General features: G+C 38.1%; 1 protein-coding gene across 5 annotated transcripts in view; it reads right to left on the reverse strand.

Annotated features, from left to right (window-relative positions):
- The window catches only part of LMNTD1 (lamin tail domain containing 1), a 312,243-nt gene that overhangs the window by 270,784 nt on the left and 22,143 nt on the right, over positions 1 to 19,316 (reverse strand). For all 5 annotated transcript variants that reach the window (XR_010377825.1, XR_010377826.1, XM_064479123.1 and 2 more), the window contains exon 2: positions 7,083 to 7,155. The gene's annotated coding sequence lies outside the window, so the exon portion shown is untranslated. The remainder of the gene's footprint in view (positions 1 to 7,082; positions 7,156 to 19,316) is intronic.

Genomic DNA, 19,316 nt, shown 5'->3' on the forward strand with positions numbered 1-19,316 from the left:
GAAACCAAGAAGAGGCCTGAGGGCATTGACAATATTGTATAATTACTGAACAGCCCTGGACTTCCTGCTTGCAGATTTTTGTTTTATGTAAAAGAAAATAAACATCTATCTTTTGAAAGTCACTGTTATCAAGTAATTGTTACTAATGATTTGGCAATTCCTAATAGACACACTACTTCAGTCATTCATTCCATCAGTTGTTCATTCATTCACTACCATGTATTTGCTGACTGCCTGTTCTGAATTCAGCATTATTTGAGAAGTTTGGGTAAAAACAGGAAAAGTATAAGAATAATTTTAGAGTGTAAGTAAATCCCTATTTCTTCTATCAAAGGGAAGACAGATTTATCTTGAAAGAAAGAAAAGTGTAACTTGAAAGAAAGGAGGAGGAGGGGGTGGTGAGGAGGGTCAATCCATTTCTTCTCAGGCTGGGAAGTAAGTCATGAGCAATGGATCAGAAAGGAAAAGAAAAAGCATCATTTCAGGAGGTACTAAGGACCACAGACTGGCGTTACTCACTCTGCTGTGAGCCCTCAGGTAAGAAGACCAACCTCTCTGTTCTGAAGCTTTCTTCTTTCAAAAGCACACATGTTTACAGCACACCTGCAGGTGGCTGGGCGAACTCTGTACAACACTGTCAGCGGCACAGGATTTTTATTGCTGTGCAATGCTGACCTTTCTTCATGCGGCTGCTCTAGGAGAGACAACTTTATAGGCGTTGCCATTTCACAGTCCTTTGTCTTCGTGTCCTAAGCTGTCTGCTAATGCCTATGAGGTTTGTGCTGAACAAAGCCCCTCTTCATGGTGTCCTTTATGGGGTCCTCCCTGATGTGGTGGAAACTGCCCGTGGCCTCCTTTGCTCAGTGCGTGTACCTGACTACATTTCTGTCCTGTTGTGCTGTGCTGGCTAATGTACCATGCTGTCACTAAAGGTTTTGTTGTAACAGTTTACCAAACAATGTTATAACCAGAGTACACTCATTGTCCTATGGTTCGGAAAGCTACGCTGCCTATTCAGTCATTTAAGTTACCTGTAGGCAATGTGTAACCATCTGTGCACCACGGATGTGAAAAAGAACAAAAACGGACCACAGTAAAGATGAATACATTTCGATTTTCCCCTTTTCTCTCCAGGACGGATCCTAACATGTCTCGGAGTCTTCAGTTAACTGACCCTTCTCCTCATTTCTTCCTTTTCTCATGACTCAGTTCCTGTTTCCTCAAGTCCTTAGTGGTATTAAATGGTGTTTCTCAGATTTCTCCCACAGCCATTTAGAATTTCTGTGTAAAGGCTAATCTTTCAGTAACTCCATGCCAGGAGTAAAGGCCTTAACCTGCATGAACACTTAACCTGCTTTGATTTGACTACCTGACTTCATTTTTGAAAATCTGGTACTGTTGAAGAAAAAAGTATGTTTAAGAAAAAAAGGCTGTGTGCTGGGCATGTCATAAACTAAACTGATCCAACCTGTGGAAGAAAGGTCTTTGGGGAGGCTCTTGGGAGATGGAAGAACACAGATCTTTATCCATTCTGGCTTCAAGATAAGGACTGATGCCCTCGCACTTACTTTTCTTTTTTTGGCTCCCGACCTGGGAGCAGATGACAAAGATTAGGGTCCTTCTCTAACTGGAGGACACTAAAACTAAACATTTCCCCGCCATGAGGAGTAATCATTTAGGTAACGGCATTCTCTTCAGATGTTCCCCATCAAAAACCAGCATGAAGTGTCTTAAGTCCTTGGACAAGTTTACCAGCTTCAGTGTGAGATACAGAAAAAAATCCTATAAACAACACTTAAAGGCAAACTCTTCGGAGTTTGGACTACAACATTATACAGTGCACACTGCCTGTTCCTATTCAAGTCCTTACAACAAACAAAAAGTTAACTACTCTACTGTAATTGAAGCCCAGACCAGCTGTGAGAGGAAAATTCACCACCTTCTCCCGGGAAGATTACAGGCTGTTTCTAGCAAGGCAAAAACCAGTTATTAAAGTTTTCTAGTCAAATAAAGACTTTGTTTCTGGGATGTGTAAGCAATTAGCTCCTGCCATCACACATGGGGTATGTAAAGTGTGGGCAGGGGTGTTAAGAACAGCCCTATTTATCCAGCCCTAAACTCATTTTCTTGCCTTTCAACCTGCTACCATCTATGACACCCCAAGTGAGACACAAGGAGCCTCAAAGCCCTTCTCACAGAGCGTCGATGTGAATTCAGGATCTGGACAAAGCACTTCCATCGCTTACTGGCTGTGGATCGTCAACAATTCACATAAACTCTCTGAGCCACAATTCCCCGTTCAGTGGAATGGTGTGAATAGTACTCACTGTGCAGGGCTATTGGGATGTTTTGCAATAATATACATAAAGTATCTGGCATTTAGGTGGCTTTCAATACATGACAAATATTGCTATAAATATTATCAAATCTTCATGTTTTCCCCAAAATACACACACACACACAATGGGGGTGGGGAGAGAAGAGAAGGGGAGAGAAGGGGCAGTAATTCTATGTTGTGGAGAAAGAGGAAGCCTATAGACATGTTTGTTACTTTCTCGTTTCACCGTTTCAGATAAAATATAGAACTTATGTGAGCTATGGATTTTACATTAAGTCAGCTTCCCTCCAGAGGGATATATCATTTTAATTCTCCAGCGAATGGACGAGAAATTTTCAAGGGAGAAGGGATGGGAGAGATTGCCCATCAGTCATATCCTCCCCGAGAGACTGACCAGTCTTGAGCCCACCCGACCTCTTTTTGCAGGAGCTTTGGCCGTCCAGCCACACAATGGAAAGAAGTGGGAGGGGGAGATGAACATTCTCTCCCTCATCTCTGCTCACCACCCCAACTGAGCACATATGCCATTCTCCATAACATTAGCTGTCTTTCCAAGGCAGAGAAACACTGCAGAGAAGCAGAGCAGGGACCTCCTTTCTTAAATACGACCTTCAACATCTGCCATTTCACCATGACTCTGAGAGTTTATACTGGATGGAGATGCCCAGTAGGCTGAGCCTCTCATTCCCCCTGCTGCTGGGAGCACTGCCCACTGACTGACACAGCTGACTCCTTCCCCAGGAACTGCTCTCAATCAGAGGGAGCTGCCTTGCTCTCCTGGGGCAGCCTGCATCCAGTGACTACTTGAGGTGGGCGTACATAGGACCTGCACTGATGCCTCGATTCAGGAAGGGCATTTCAGCTCTAGAAATTCACATGGGATCTGCTGAGGCCTCTGTTGCAACAGCATCAAGGTCAAGTCTTCTTCTGTCCCCTCCGAATGAATGCTGACTCTTCCCTGTTCCCTCATTCCCTCGCCGGTGTTCCGCAGAGCTCTTCCCAGTCAACTTCCTGCGCGCAACTTGCCATCTCAGAGCCTACATAAGGAAATCCATCTACTAATGGCTTTTGACAATAAGGGCAGAGTCTGGTAGGACCATGAAGCTCATGACAGCCCACTAATCATGTGCACAGCTGCTCAGCAAGAACCTGGAGAGAGCAGGGAGGGGCGTGCCGAGAGTACCTGCTCACCAAGATGGACTTGGAAACCTGCATTTATTACAGAGGCAGCCGACTGGAGGAGACAAGCACCCGGGATCTAGAGCCCAGTGCTTGGGTGGAATCCTCCCTCTTTGCCACTTGCTTACTCATATGACCTTGAGCAAACTCCTTAATCTCTGGGTAATTTGAATACATAATAGTACCTATAAATTGAACATATACTAGTACCTACCTCATAAATACTTATATATTTATATTATATATGTAATTATATATACATCAAATAGCACCTACCTCATAAGGTTGCTAGAGGAAGATTAACTGAGTCAACATGTGTACAGCTTAAACCAGTCCTGGCACACAGACTATATTACAGAATATTTGGATAACCCACATGTGTATCTTTATTTAGAAACACCCAGGTTACCAGAGCACGTGTATTCATTGCACATTTTTATCTCCATCCTTCAAGAGAACAGATTTCTTAAGAGTAAAGATAATGTATTTAACGATTAAATAAATGCTAGTCCACACAGTCATACATTTATACACATCTATGTACATGTAAATACACATGTGTCTATGTAGAGTGTGTGCGGGCATCAACCTGTCTGAAACTCTGTTTTATGAATATGATACCGTGAAGAGAGAATCTGAAATTGTAATGACCCTGGGCAGAGCAGCTGGAAAAGATAAAAGCACAGCTCCACTGAGCTCTCCAGTGGTCCGTACTTTCCCCTCTGGCTCTGACCCCTCACTTTGAGAAGGCTTCTCTCTGGCAAATGAAGGAATACACTAGAAGACAGGACCCTAGGTCTTGGCCTGAACAGCTCTGGCCCACATCTAATGATGTACTATGGAGACAAAGGGTTATTCTGCTTACTTGGTGCTTGGAACTGTGATGGTTAATAACCCTTTTGATTTGTAGGGTGGTAACTCTGACATGTTATATTCATGATAAAACAGAGATGATAATGCCTGTGGGTGTCAAAATTTAGTCTTTCTTCATTTTAAATTCACTTAAAGCACCTTAAAGTCAACAAGTTGGTGGGTGACATTGTGTTAACAGAAAGTTCTTTAGCCAAATAGTTTCTAAAAATATTAATTCATTTTAAAAATAGGGAATCCCTGTTACACATAGCATCTCTATTTGGTGACATTTTTTAACCATTTAGGGAGACATGACAGTAACAACATAAAAATTCTAGGTTGGAACTAACATTGTAAATCAACTACATTCCAATAAAAAGTAAAATTAAGAAAATTCTAAGTTGGAGAAGACTGCAGAAGATATGTGGTTTAACCTCCTTTACTTTATAAATGAAAAAGACAAGACTTAGAAAGATTATGTAACTTGTCCAAGGTCACAGAGAATTCTTTTTAATGTATTACGAAGTTCTGAAGATCAAGCAAAAACCAGATAAATAAATACTTAACCACTTGTGTGTATCTTAAGTGATGCAATTGAAGGCAGAATTATAGAGAGTCCCACGGGAGTCTAAGCTTACATTAGTGCTGTAGGATGCAAAAGAGAAACCCACTCCAGCTCTTGAAACAATGGCTGGACACCTGCCAAGGGTTTTGCATTGTGTGCTTCTGGACTACACGTGCACAGAAAGCAGAGGGCAATGATAAAATACCAGTCATTGTCCACTTTAAACAATTCAGAATCCATCCATAGGCTAGCTGAAAACTGGCATAAGAAGTAACAATGGCATAAGCATTGTTATCGAATACAAGGGACAACAACAATAATGAACATTAGTGGGGTGCTTTACAGATTACAAAGTATTTTCAAACACACCACTTTCCTTCTTCATGATGGAAAACCACCAGATGAGTGGCCTTGTTGTCACTTGCTATTATTACTACTGACTCCGAACGAGGAGACAGGTTGGTTCACAGACCCTCTCCTGCCACATATCTGAGCCAGGACTCACATGCAGTTGTCACTCCAAACCATGGGAACAGTCACCTATGCAAAGACACTCATCTTCAACTGTACCTCAGTTTGATGCTCTCTGCTGAGCTCTTGCATCATGGACAATTAAGTATGTAAGTTAAAAAAGTGGAGTCAGAAATATGAACCACTTACTTCTTCCTGAAGATCACCTCTCTGCCCAGGACAAGGACACACAGATTTTTTTATGAGTGTGTATGAAGGACCAAATCTCTGATTCTTTAGAGACAACCTGATGTAAGCCATTAAGCATTTAGTGTGGACCTACGGAACTTCTGTGCTCTTTTATTTAATAAATTCAGCCTTTGTTTCCTACGAGACCAAAACCACTCAGACTCTTTCCTCAAGAACTTTCCTGGACTATGAGGCACACAGACTTCTTCCGTACATGAGGGTGAAGGGATCTGGAGTAAAGGGTAGGGCAACTGAATAATGACCCCCTTAGAATTCTGAGGAGGAAAATGGAAGAATTTCATCACCTGTAATTGCTTTCATGATTCAATCTCCTTGTGCCCTACCTTACCCCACGAACATTCACTATTTTCACTGCCTGACCTATGCCTGGATGTATCTGAAGAAGGAGCCATGACGACTTTCAAGCATTTTTTTAATTACTTCATAAATGTACAGGCTGTTGAAAAAAAAACTGAAAAATGTAAAAGGGATCATTACACCACTTAAATGTTGCACTGAAGTGTATGAGACCTAATCCAAGGAAAAATTATGGCTATTATAGTCCACGAGGAAAATGTGGTTTAAATATCCTTTGTTTGTTTAATACTCTACTTGAGTCTTCTTGAACGGGTAAAGCCATTTTCATTTCTTAACCTGCATCACTAGAGCCCACAGAGAGACTCAAACTTAAATTTGTCGATAGGATACACTCAACACTTCAATGTGTAGATATGACTCGGGGAAGCATACATTTGGTTACTGCTAGGGGGATCTCTCATTTGTTCCAGTTTGATTTGTGAGAAGCTATTCTTAAGCTGTTCTACTTATTAGCTATTCTGATCTCTAGGGTGCCCATTTATGAAATGCCGGAAGGGAGCATGACATTAGGAGCAGATTTTTCTTAAAGCAAAGTGGGAAATCTGCATGAACTTTTTAAAAAACAGAGCTTTGAATGCACTCCAATCTGGAACACATAATTATTTCATGCTGACTGGAATCAAGAAGAAGCAAATCTGTGACTCTATACTCACAGATGTAACTACAAATTACAACCTGTGCCTCATTACTTCCATCTACTCAAAGATATTCTGCTGGATTTCTTGAAATGATGACTCCTTATTTCTGTAATTTAATGGAATTTTGAGTATAATGTAACACTACGCCATTTCTAGGCAATTTATGATTCTTGGTGACATTGGTTAGAACTCAAGGAACATTTCCAATGACATTATTTTCACAAGCACACACACAAATATTTTTTTTCTTTCCTCTTCTATTTATTTAATTTTCCTTTTAAAACCAGGAGAATATGAATAGTTTACAGTAAGTCCTAGATTCCCTTTCAGAAATGTGACTGAATGCTGAAACTCATAATTTTATAAATACAGTTTGAATTATTTTTACATAAATACATGACGATCTATGTTTGTCAGAAAGCAACTCACTTACCACTTTCCTGTCCATTAACTCAGCCTCTGAGATCCTGCTTCAGATTTTCCCAGTGTATCTGGCATCTTACCACCTAGAAAAATATTGTACCATCTGTAAATGTGAAGTTTTCACTCATTTATAAAAATTTTAAATAAACCTAATTCTAGTTCTTATCCAAGATAATCCCATTATTTGTGCTTTTATATTACTTATAAAATACTTATTTTCCCTTTTGTTTTAGTTCAAGTTAGTCATTTATCCATGACAGAAACTGTTCTTCAATCCCCTGATAACTCTAAAAAAAATCTTCCTTAAAAACTCTGCTCTGGCCAAATGCTTGTTTGTATCCTTAGAGGAAAATAAACCTTTCTCCCAATAATTGTGTTTCTTGTCACTTAATGAGTCCCTACTTAATCTTGGCTTCCAACTGCATTCCAGGTATAGAAATGAAGCATTGTAGGCTGTAGTTTCCATTTCAGGAAACCTTCCAAAGAATGAAGGCCATTCTGGAAATCCATCAAGATTGCCACCTGGGAAATCTTTTCCTCCATATATACTAATCCTTACACTTTAATACCCAAATTAAAGTTTAGCTCCTCTGTGAAATTCTATGATTCATCCTATTCCTATGTGAGAATTAACTTATCCTGCTTGCATGAGCAAAACCAAATATATCTGGCAATCAGAGACTAGGAACACTTTATTCTCAGAGTCAAGAGGGATAGAAAACTGGTCAGACGGGCTCACAGAAACATTTTAAGGAGAATAAGCAGAATAGCAGGAGAGTTTTTGTTAAACAGCTTTGACCACCTCATAGCACAGCAGCTTTGGAGTCAAATAAATCTAGGATGGACCCAGCGAAATAAACACAGACTTCATTACTTTTATAGATACAGGACTATTCATGTACTCTGTTTCTTCTTGAGTGAACTTCGGTGGTTTGCATCCCTTTAGGAATTTGTCAGTTTCATACACTGTTCATGATATACTCTTAATACCCTTTAAATGCTGGGGCTGATGAAACCCAAAGTTAAGGAGAGACTCACTGAATGTGTAAGAAATATAACTTAATTTGTTCCATCTGTAGTGAGGTTCCCTTTTTCATTTGTGATATTGGTCATTAGTGTTTTCTCTCCCTTTTTTCCTCTTCAGTCTGGACAAAGTTTTATCAAGTTTATTATCTTTTCAAAGAATCAGTTTTTCATTTCATTTTAACTGAGTTTCTCTATTGTTATTTTTCAGAGATACATACTAGAAGATCTGTACAGAAAACATTTATATAAAAATACAAGTGTAATCACTTCTTTATTGAAAGAGAATATACCAGGAAAATTTTTCAGTTAATCTCAAGCGAAGAGCATGTGATAGTGTTTGTTAATACATCCATACAAGTGGCTAAACAGCTCAGACCAGGATCTCATGTCTACATCTATCCCATCCATATAAAGTCTTCAGACAGACATCTTTTATAATGATGCACAAACAAAAACTCCTCAGAATTTGAGGAAAATCATGACTGATCTTCATGGAAGCCAGGCGCTATAAAATACATCCTCTTTATGGCATTTGGAGCAAGTCACCAACAATCAAAGGAAACATTTCAACAGCAATTAAAACGTGAGGATGGCAATCTGATCACAGGCAAAGCTGGGGTCTGCTTTAGGCTGGCCCCTTCTGTGTTTCCTAACTCATAATTCCCTTTCCAAGCTGGCCTGAAAGAAGGAAAAATCGACCAGCCCTGATTAACTAAGTCAAGTTGTGTCTATATTTAGAAATGAAAAGGTGACTTCTGAGCTGAATTTTGTCTCTGTACTCAGAAAGCACAGGATCGTTAGTCATCTGTAAAATTAATATCTACTTTTAATATTCTGTATTTATTAATATAAATACATCACTAACTATATTTATAGGGTTTAAAGTAGCATAGTTCATGTCTGCAAAATTTGTTGGAAACTACTACAAAGATGTCAGGTTTTTCCATCAATACGTCTGTGGTAACTGATTTTTTTTAATCAGCAAATTAATCTGTGATGCTGCTGAAGGTGACCAATATAATTTGCTTTTTTGGAGTAATTCTGTGACTCTATCTGGTATCACTAATTGAAAGAGGATTGATTACATTATGTTAAAAGTCTTTGGATATAATATATTTAAACATTTTATAATCACGAAGTATGCCCTAGAGATAAAAATCAGATTCCATTTTATAATCAACATGGCTTAGGAAACTTGGCTGAATCAGAAAACGGAAAGGGCAAAGGCAGATGGAAAAAGAAAACAAATGGAAGGCTAAGATTGAGGTTTTTAACTCTTAGGAAGGACAAAAACCAGTCCTATAATCAAAACTTGTGGTTATTTATTATCGGCACGTGGTTATTTATAACACGGGAGAGAGACTGAATTTTAAAAAAACCCTGCCATCTGTCCACATTCTGTATGCTGCTGCTGTTTTAAGGAAAAACAAACACACCCTGGGTTGATCCCAGGAATACTGGGTTTACTATTCGTAATGGTCTCACCAATGTGCCTTAATCAATCCTTCCGCAGTATAAAAACAATATGACAAATAAAAGTTAGATGAGAGAGTGTGAACTGATCAGATGTGATGTCATGTTTTAGCATTTGGGATTTTTGTTTTGTTTCATTTTGTTTGTTTGGTCCCATTCTGCAACTCTTAACAGCTAGAATTCCATTTCAATCTCAACAGAAACTGAAGAATTCTGAAAACTATATGGTCCCAGCTTTTAAAATGAAGCCAGAAATATCCCTTGGAATAATGGCTGGAGAAGAAAACAATCATGAAGTTTGTTTTGCACGACAGAGAATAACAATGATATTATTGTCCACACATGTATGTCTGTAAATTCTGCTGTGTATCTTGCAGCTCTTTCCTCTGGAGTATAATCCAGCCCTGGAAATAGGAGATCAACCTGTCACCATGGCTACTGAAAAATCTGGCCAAGTGACCTAAAATGTAGATTGCGGGTAAAATTGTGTTGGTATCTGTTGCTGCGACGGAAGCCAGTGCTCTTTTTCATTAGGAAGAGCAGCCCCAAGGGGCCCAGTGTTCCCAGAGATCCCTAGCCCCATAGGTCCCACTCTCACCCTCACTCTCAACCTGCCTTGGCTCCATAAACTTTCCTGAGGTCCTGGACCCACAGGTTCTACTGTCCACCCGCACAAGAATCCAATGATACCACTGCTGGTGCCAACTATTTGTCTCTGGGATACTCACATCTGGCCTCTAGAGATATACTAGTTTCTCTCTTTATCTAAACCAAGTGTGAAAAAAAAAATCTCTTTTACTTTTGTTTTAGCTGAAACAAAATGCATGATCCAGAAAGTTAATGAATTTAAAAACAAAATTCAATACAAGTTCTTGTTCTACCTTTAACTCACTACAGGTCTTGAATAATCCCCTAACTTTTCATTATTTGTTCAACCAACATTTGCTGAGGGCCTACTGTGACAAACACGCTTAGGCAATAGGTATGCAAAGAAAAATGGGAAATAATTCTTGTTCTCAAGGAGCTCATAATGGAAAAGAGAAGATGGACATACATGCCAACGTTCACAATGCTGGGTGACATAGGAGGGAATAACGGAGCTTTTAGAGGTCGTCTCACCCAGATTGGGAAGGTCACCGGGGGCTTCTAAGAGGAGCAGCATCTTACGGTGAGGCCTGAAGGATGAGTGGAGACGTCCAGTCCAAAGGGGAGAGAGGGGAGAGGGAGGATGCAAAAGGAGGGAAGGGTGAGATGACAATGGACTTGGAAAGAGGAGAATGTCATTACTTGCCCCAGCATGAAAAACTGTCAGAATAATGTAAACGCGATAAATTAACTTTTAAAGCCAAATTGTAGATAAAAATATTGTCAATGATTTCCATATAGAATAGTTAATAATACTTAAATGCTAACGCTATTGAACTACATAAAAGATGTAATAAAATTATTACATCTACCCTGTATTGCAAGCACTCGAGAGGCTCAAGGCCATGCAGGTTCATGGATTCGGGCAGATGGAAGAACACTCCGGGAGCTGTAGGTATCTCTGACAAGACTTCACTGCGGAGCGGAGGACACGGGCTGCAGTGGCGGTGACAGCGGCAAGTCCCCTCCGCCTTCTACAGCAAGGCAAACGGAGCCGGCATCTAGCCAACTACGTGAACTACGTGAACTACGTGAACTACGTGCGGTAACCACTGCGCTTGCGCAGCGCAAGTCCTCACTATATAATACAGGGGTACTGCGCATGCGGAATAGTACTGCTGAATCACTGGGCACCGGTCCTCTGTGAGGGAGCCTGACTGACCACATCTTACTTACATACTAGGTTTATAACCTGGTAATTCCACTGCTGGGTATTTACCCAAGATGAAGGAAAGTGTATGTCTTCACAGACACTAAAATAAAGATGTTCTTAGCAACTTTATTCCTATTACCTCAAACTGGAACCAACTCAAATGTCTATTAAAAATGAAATGGATAGCATGCACAAGGTCCTGGGTTCAATCTCAACAACTTCCATTAAGAAACAAATAAATAAGCCTGATTACCTCCCCCCACCAAAAAAGTTAAAACGTGAAATGGATAAACAAAGCATGTAAATTTACACAATGCAATGCTTTCCAGTGATAAAAAGGAATAACCTATTGATACATGCAACAACATGGTTCAATCTCACAGACATTATGCTAAGACAAGCCACGCACACAGAAAGAAAATGCTGTGATTACATTTATGTAATTTCTAGAAGAGGGAAATATACTCCATGATGAGGAAGATCAGAGAAGTGGTTGCCTCTGGAAGGGGCAGAGGACTGACCAGGAAGAAGCACAAGGGAATTTCTCAGGTGATGAAAATGGTAGAGAGTGGGTTACACACATGTAAGCACTGATTAAAACTCACTGAATCGCACACTTAAAATTTGGGGCTTTCACTGCATGTTTTTGATCAATCTAAAAAATGAAAACACACTTTAATTAATAGGTTTGCTTTTTTTTTCTCAGTAGTGTAAATTAGCCATTCTGAGGGTACCTCCTGTGTATTCTAGGCTTGAGCAAAATTCTAGGCTTTTGAAAATAACGGGAGCCAGGTTTCTCGTTGTTGAGGACTGGGATAACAAGCACAAAAAGTAAGAAGACTAGAACCGAGCTGTGAATATAGCTATTAGCCATGTATAGATTTTTGAACCCTTGAAATATGGCTAGATCAAATTGAGGATGTGCTGTAAGCATCAAATACACATTAGTTTAGGAACACTTACTACAAAAAAAAAAAGTGAAATATTTCACTAACAACTTTTATATAGACTAAATGTTAAAATGATAAAAATTAGGATATATTGTGTTAAATATATTATTAAAACAGATTTCAATTGTTTCTTTTTTACTTTTTTAAACATGGCAACTAAAAAGTTTATAACTACATATGTGGCTCAAATTTGTATCGATTGGACATCTCAGTGCTAGACTGTAATATAGCTTGTGGTGTTGGACTGGAATTGGAGGTATCATATTCCAAAATGTGAACTCACAATTTGATCTATGTATTTATCCATCTCTCTTTCCTTCTTTGAAAGGGCCCGGCAATAATGGCATGACAGCACACTGTGCACTGAGATCTTGGTATCATTTTCTATTAAAAGGAAATAAAGCTGCTTGGAGAAATGGCTGATTTCAGGGCTGGGGTGGGGAAAGTATAGGATGAGCTTGGAACATATTATTTCACAAGGAAGTAAAGGCTTGCTCAAAAAAAAAAAAATAGGGTACATAAAAATGACACCCCTAGGACCACGGGGATTTCCATTAGCCAAATCTAGGAAAATTTGAGCATCAAATTAAATGATGATAGTAATGGATAATAACCTATTTAATAAAATAAGTATCTACTACTCTATATCTAAATAATAAATAAAAAAAAAAAAAAAAAAAAGGGACAGAGCTTTTTTATAGTAGAAAATCAACTAATAAAGAAAGAAAGTCGATCCTGGAATAGAAAATCATCAATGGACACTAAAACTGGTGGGTAAAAGTTTTATTAGAAACAGCACGACTTACCTATTTCCAAAGTGTCTCTCTGTATATTAATTCCAAAGAAAAATTATCTTTAGTTTAGAACAATAATTTCAAAACTTTACAACTGAAAATATTATCAATATAAACCCAGAACTAATTATGCAATCTTGCTGCCTTTGGTTTTTAAATATCACTGAGAGAATTAAAACTATCTTCACCACCCCTACATTTGATGAAGGAAAATTAACTTTGTCTAAGTGTGGTTTATGAACCACCATTAGAGTCATCTGAATTCTTTTTATGAAATCTTTATAAGATATAAAAGGCAGAATGCCTTCACATCTGAAGGAACATGGCAGCAGTGGGTACAATTAAAAATATTATTTACAGAACTAATTAGCAAGTTTCATCAGGAAGCAAGCAAGAATATATGAAGTTACAGTCATTTTTCATAGTTATACTTGTTACTGTCATACTTTAAAATGATATAATTTTTAAGTGGTGTCAAAAATCTTTTGTAAACTTTGCACTGATACTTCTTAAAATGTGTCATGTAAATTTTAAAACAATAGTACATTATAAAGGTAAAAAGTTTCATGGGGACAGGGCAAAAAATTGGAAATTACCTAGGAAAGGGCAAAAAATAGGAAATTACCTAGGAAATAAGGTATTTTATTCTTAAATAGATTCACTAACAGAAAAACTGAATTTATTGCCCAACTAAGTAATTTTGATATTAAAAAAATAATAATGCCATTACCTAGTTAGAACAATTTAAATCAAGTAACATGTAGGCACGAATTGTATATTTAGCCTCAAAATTAAAAATCCAATCATATGTCAATCGCTGTATAACTGAACACATGAGGATCAAGTTGACTTATTTATTAATTTGTCTATTTGATTATTTATAAGATAACCTGTTTCCAAGGTGTGGCTAAGATGGCAGAGTAGGAAGACCCTGAATTCAGCTCCTTCCATGGGCACACCAAAATTACAACTACTTACAGAGCCACAATCTATGAGATGACCTGAAGACTAGCAGAAAAGGTTTTCCACAAGTAAAGGTATAAAGAAGGAACCACGACAAGACAGGTAGGAGGGGCAGAGATGCAGTATAGGAAGGACCAACACCCCGGGTCGGCGAAACTAAATGGAAGATGATCACAGCTGCAGAGGTCCTCCCCAAGGAGCGGGGGCTTCAAGCCCCACGCCAGGCTCCCCAGCCCAGAGATGCTGCACCTGGCAGAACGTCTGGCTTTGTAGGAACAGAGACTCCACTTTTAAGGGGAGCAGGAAAAGTTTCTCACACTCCGAGTCGCGGTGCCGAGGCAGTAATTTCAAAGTAGCCTGGATCAGACCCACTTGCTGATCTTGGAGAGCCTGCCAGAGACGCAGGAGGCAAATGGGATCCCCACTGAGGACAGAGACTCTGACGGCAGCCATTTTTAGGAGCACGATCTACCTTAATGACACCTGCATTGGCAAGGACCATTCTGGAATCCTCTCTCTATCCTGTTAATGCTGGAGCTTGCCCTGCCCACCAGTGGGCCCACAGCAGTCTTGCACCATGGGCCACATGCCCAGCAGCCTAGAGACTGGGCTCTGCCCACCAGCAGGACCACAGCGACTGCAAGAGACAGAATTCACAGCCAACCGAGCTGAGGGCTAACCCAACCTACCAGCATACCCACAGTAGTCGGCCCCACCACAGTTGAATTTACCAAACATTTAAAGAAGAGTTCATACCAATCCCTTTCAAACTATTGCCAAAAAAATTAAAGCAGAAGGAATGCTTCCAAACTCATTCTATGAGGCCAGCATCACCCTGATACCAAAATAAGACAAAGATACTGCAAAACAAAGTAAAATTACAAGCCAATATCACTGATGAATCATAGATGCAAAATTTCTCAAAAAAATACTAGCAAAGTGAATTCAGCAGTACATTAAAATGGCACTTCTATACACTAATAATGAACTATTGGAAACAGAAATTAAGAAAACAATCTCATTTACAATTGCATCAAGAAGAATAAAATATCTAGGAATAAATCTAACCAAGGAGGAAAAACACTTGTACTTTGAAAACTATCAGACATTGATGAAAGAAACTAAAAAGGGTACAAACAAATAGGGGAAATAAATTGTGTTCATGGATTGGAAGAATTAATATTATTAAAATCACTATACTACCCAAGGCAATCTATAGATTCAATGCAATCCCAATGGCATTTTTACAGAACTAGAACAAATAACTAAAATTTTTGTGGAAACACAAAAGACCTCCAATAGCCAAAGCAATCTTAAGAAAGAAGAACAAAGCTGGAAGTATCACACTCCCTGATTCTAAACTATACTGCAAAGCTGCAATAATCAAAACATATGGTACTGGCACAAAAAGAAACAAATAGATCAATGGAACAGAATAGAGCTCAGAAGCGAACACACACTTCTATGGTCAATTAATCTATGGCAAAGGAGGCAAGAATATAAAATGGGAAAAAGACAGTCTCTTCAATACATGTTGGAAAAACTGGACAGCTACATACAGATGAAAAAAAAACTGGACTACTTTTAACACCATATACAAAAATAAACTCAAAATGGATTAAAGACTTAAATGAAAGATTTGAAGCCATAAAACTCCTAAAAAAATAGGCAATATGTTCTTTGACATTGGACTTAGCAATATATATTTTTTTATTTGTCACTTCAGGCAAGGAAAACAAAAGCAAAAATAAACACATGGGACAACATCAAACTAAAAACTTTTTCAAAGCAAAAGAAACTATCCATAAAACAAAAGGGCAGCCCACTGAATGGGAGAAGATATTTGCAAGTGTGATGTGTAACATTCAAAATATACAAAGAACTCATACAACTCAACATCAAAGTAACAAACAACCTGATGGATAAATGGGCAGAGAACCTGAATAGACAGTGTTCCAAAGAGAATAAGCAGATGGCCAACAGATACATGAAAAGATGCTTAACATCTCTAATTATCAGGGAAAGGCAAATCAAAACCACAATGAGATACTCCTCACACTTATCAGAATGACTATCATCAAAAAAACAACAAACAACAAGCACTGGTGAGGATATGGTGAAAAGGGAACCTTGTGCACTATTGGTGGGATTGTGAATTGGTACATCACTATGGAAAACATTATGGAGTTTTCTCAAAAAATTAAAAATGGAATTACCACACAATCCAGCAATTTTACTTCTGGTTATTATTTTCTGGAAAAAAATCCCCGTAATTCCAAGAGATGTACACACTCCCAAAGTTCATTGCAACATTTAAAAAAAATAGCCAAATATGGAAGCAACCTAAGTGTCCACCAATAGATGAATGGGAAAAAAATGCAGCATATGTACATAGACAATGGAATATTATTCAGCCATTAAAAATGAAATCTTGCCATTTCTGACAACATGGATGGCATTTTGCTACGTGAAATAAATCAGGTAGGGAAAGACAAATACTATATGAGCTTATTTATATGTGGAATCATAAAAACAAAACAAACAAACATAAGAAAATGAAAACAGACTCATAGAGACAGAGAACAAACAGATGGCTGCCAGAGCAGAGGGGTGGTGGAGTGTTGGGTGAAATAGGTGAAGGGAATTAAAAGGTACAAACCTCTAGTTATAAAATAAATAACCCACAGGGATATAATATACAGCATAAGAAATATATCAATAGTATTGTAGTAACTTTGTATGGGAACAGATGGTTACTAGAATTATCATGATGTTCATTTCATAATGAATGCAAATGTAAAATCACAAAGTGGTATATTTGAAACTAACACATTTTACATCAACTATATTTCAAATTTTTTTTAAATGATAACTTCTTTTCAGAGAATTTTAGTGGCTTATGGCAGAGGGTATATAGAATCTGTATTCAAAATGAAATAGAAAAACTTCCCACATTAGATTCGTGGCAGGTTTGGACCTGAAGAGGAAGGGGCCTGCTTTCCAAAGTTTTCTGAAAAAGCAGAAGAACGCTCATGGAATTGAAAGCCAAATATATAGAAGTTGACTCCAAGGGAGCTTAAAAAGACAAAAGGCAGCTTCTTTATGAAGAGGTTAAGTGCTTTCATCAGGAATGTGGGTAGGAGCACTGGAATAAAATTTGAATGAATAAATGGCAAGAAAATCTGGCAGAGATGTTGAATCTTTGAACTTCAAATTAACATTTGTCATAGGCATCAAAAGAGTCCCAAATTCTTCACTGTCCAAAACCTCTCAGCCTTCATTAAAACACTTCAGGACGGTATGAAGCAATACATTTCACAGGTTCTGTAACCCTTAGATGACCAAGAAACAACAAATCATCCTGATCTTTAGGTAAATATGGCAACATCTGCAAGAAGAATAAAATCAAGATTTATTTGATTATCAAACCCTTCATAGGTACAGATAATTTACTGTGTTTTATTAAATTCATTTTCTGCACATACTGAACAGAAGAAAATAGTACACTTGCATGTGTGTAAAATAGCAAGCCTGGCTAAAGAAAGAACAGCGTGAAAGCCTTTTTAGCAAAACCAACTCAGGGTGTCTACAGCGACTATTTTAAAAGTATGACCTTTTTTTTAAGTATGACTATTTAAAAAAAAATTTAACAGTTTAAAACATCATAAAAGAAAAAGTCAAACCAAGGGAAAAAGAGATAAGGTAAAAATGACATGTCTGAGATGTGTCAGAGTTGCCATGACTGTTTCAAGTCTGTGTTGAGCTTCCTAGCAGGCAGGGCGATGGGCATACTAAATGATAAAGCTCGGTTACTGGAAAAAGGAAATACTCTAGTTCCTCAGAAAAGGAAGGGCTTCCCTTGATTTTAAATATGAAAGATATTTCTCATGTGGAGAAAATAATACTATATAATGTAATACAGTATATACTATCTTCAACTGGATTTTTATTGCTAATGTCAAATGATTGTCAGTGGCCAAGTGTGTAATAGTAAAGTGCTGCTTGACATAGAAAACAAACTTACGGTTACAAGTTGGGGGGAAGGAGGTGGGACGGGATAAATTGGGAGTTTGAAATTTGCAGACACTAATTACTATATATGCAAAAAAAATACAACGGGTTTCTTCTGTATAGCACAGGAAACTATATTCAATATCTTGTAGTAACCTACAATGAAAAAGAATATGAAAAGGGATATATGTATGTATATGGATGGCTGAAACATTATGCTGTACACCAGAAATTGACACATTGTAAACTGACTAAATTTAAATAAATAAAGTACTGCTTAATGAAAGCAGTCCTAGAAGGGTCAAGGAATCCCCACTAAGCATACAGCCCTCCCGTGCTCTAGGAAGACCACTGTTCTCTGGAGAACACATTAGAATCTCTTTGGTACAATTAAATGAATATATTTTTGATTATATCATGTCACATAAACACAGTCAATGGAATCAATTGCCACAAAATTCATTAATTAGTTTTTTGGATGAACACAGAAGCAAAGGCTCTGAAAGTTGGAAAGGATTTTAGAGAGCTCTTGGTCCAATAATGAATCACAGGAGTGAATGTCACAAAAGGTACTCTGACAATCGTTCTAGGACTTGGCAAGCACACCATGGTGGACAGTTGGATCACTCTCTCACAGGGCCATCTGCTCCACTGTGGTAGACAGTTGTTCTTTATGTTATGCTGAAAATGACTGGACTGTAATGCCCACCAGCTTTTAAAGTCTGTCCTCCAGATCCCATGAGCAACTCTCAAATATGACATTTGATTTACCACTTCTGAAACACCTTCCCAAAGCTAAACATCTTCAGCTTATGCTATTCATTCTTTTAAAATGATGCTGATAATGTTATTTTAAAAGTCATGTAACACTAATTTTTTTCATGCTTTGCACACATGTTCTTATTTTATGTTTATGATAAATCTCCGAAAGCTAAACAACAGGTATTTTAAACCATGAGAAAACTAACCGGCCTCTAGATCATACTGGCTTTTGGCCGAATGGAGACTGGAAGCTTGTTCTCTTCGTTTCCGTCCTATCTCTGTGTTTAAATGAGCCATTTATAAACCTCACTGAACACTCCTCTGAGTCGCAGTGAATATTTAGGAGAAGGAAATTTTGAAGGCATTTATCTAATATTAAGGAAATAATCAGGAAGACTCACTTATGATAATTAATACTTGTAAATTTACTATTTTTTCCCATGTGTTAAGAATTTTATATAGATGTT

Source organism: Camelus dromedarius, chromosome 25 (genome assembly GCF_036321535.1).
Source record: "Camelus dromedarius isolate mCamDro1 chromosome 25, mCamDro1.pat, whole genome shotgun sequence".
NCBI lineage: Eukaryota > Metazoa > Chordata > Mammalia > Artiodactyla > Camelidae > Camelus > Camelus dromedarius.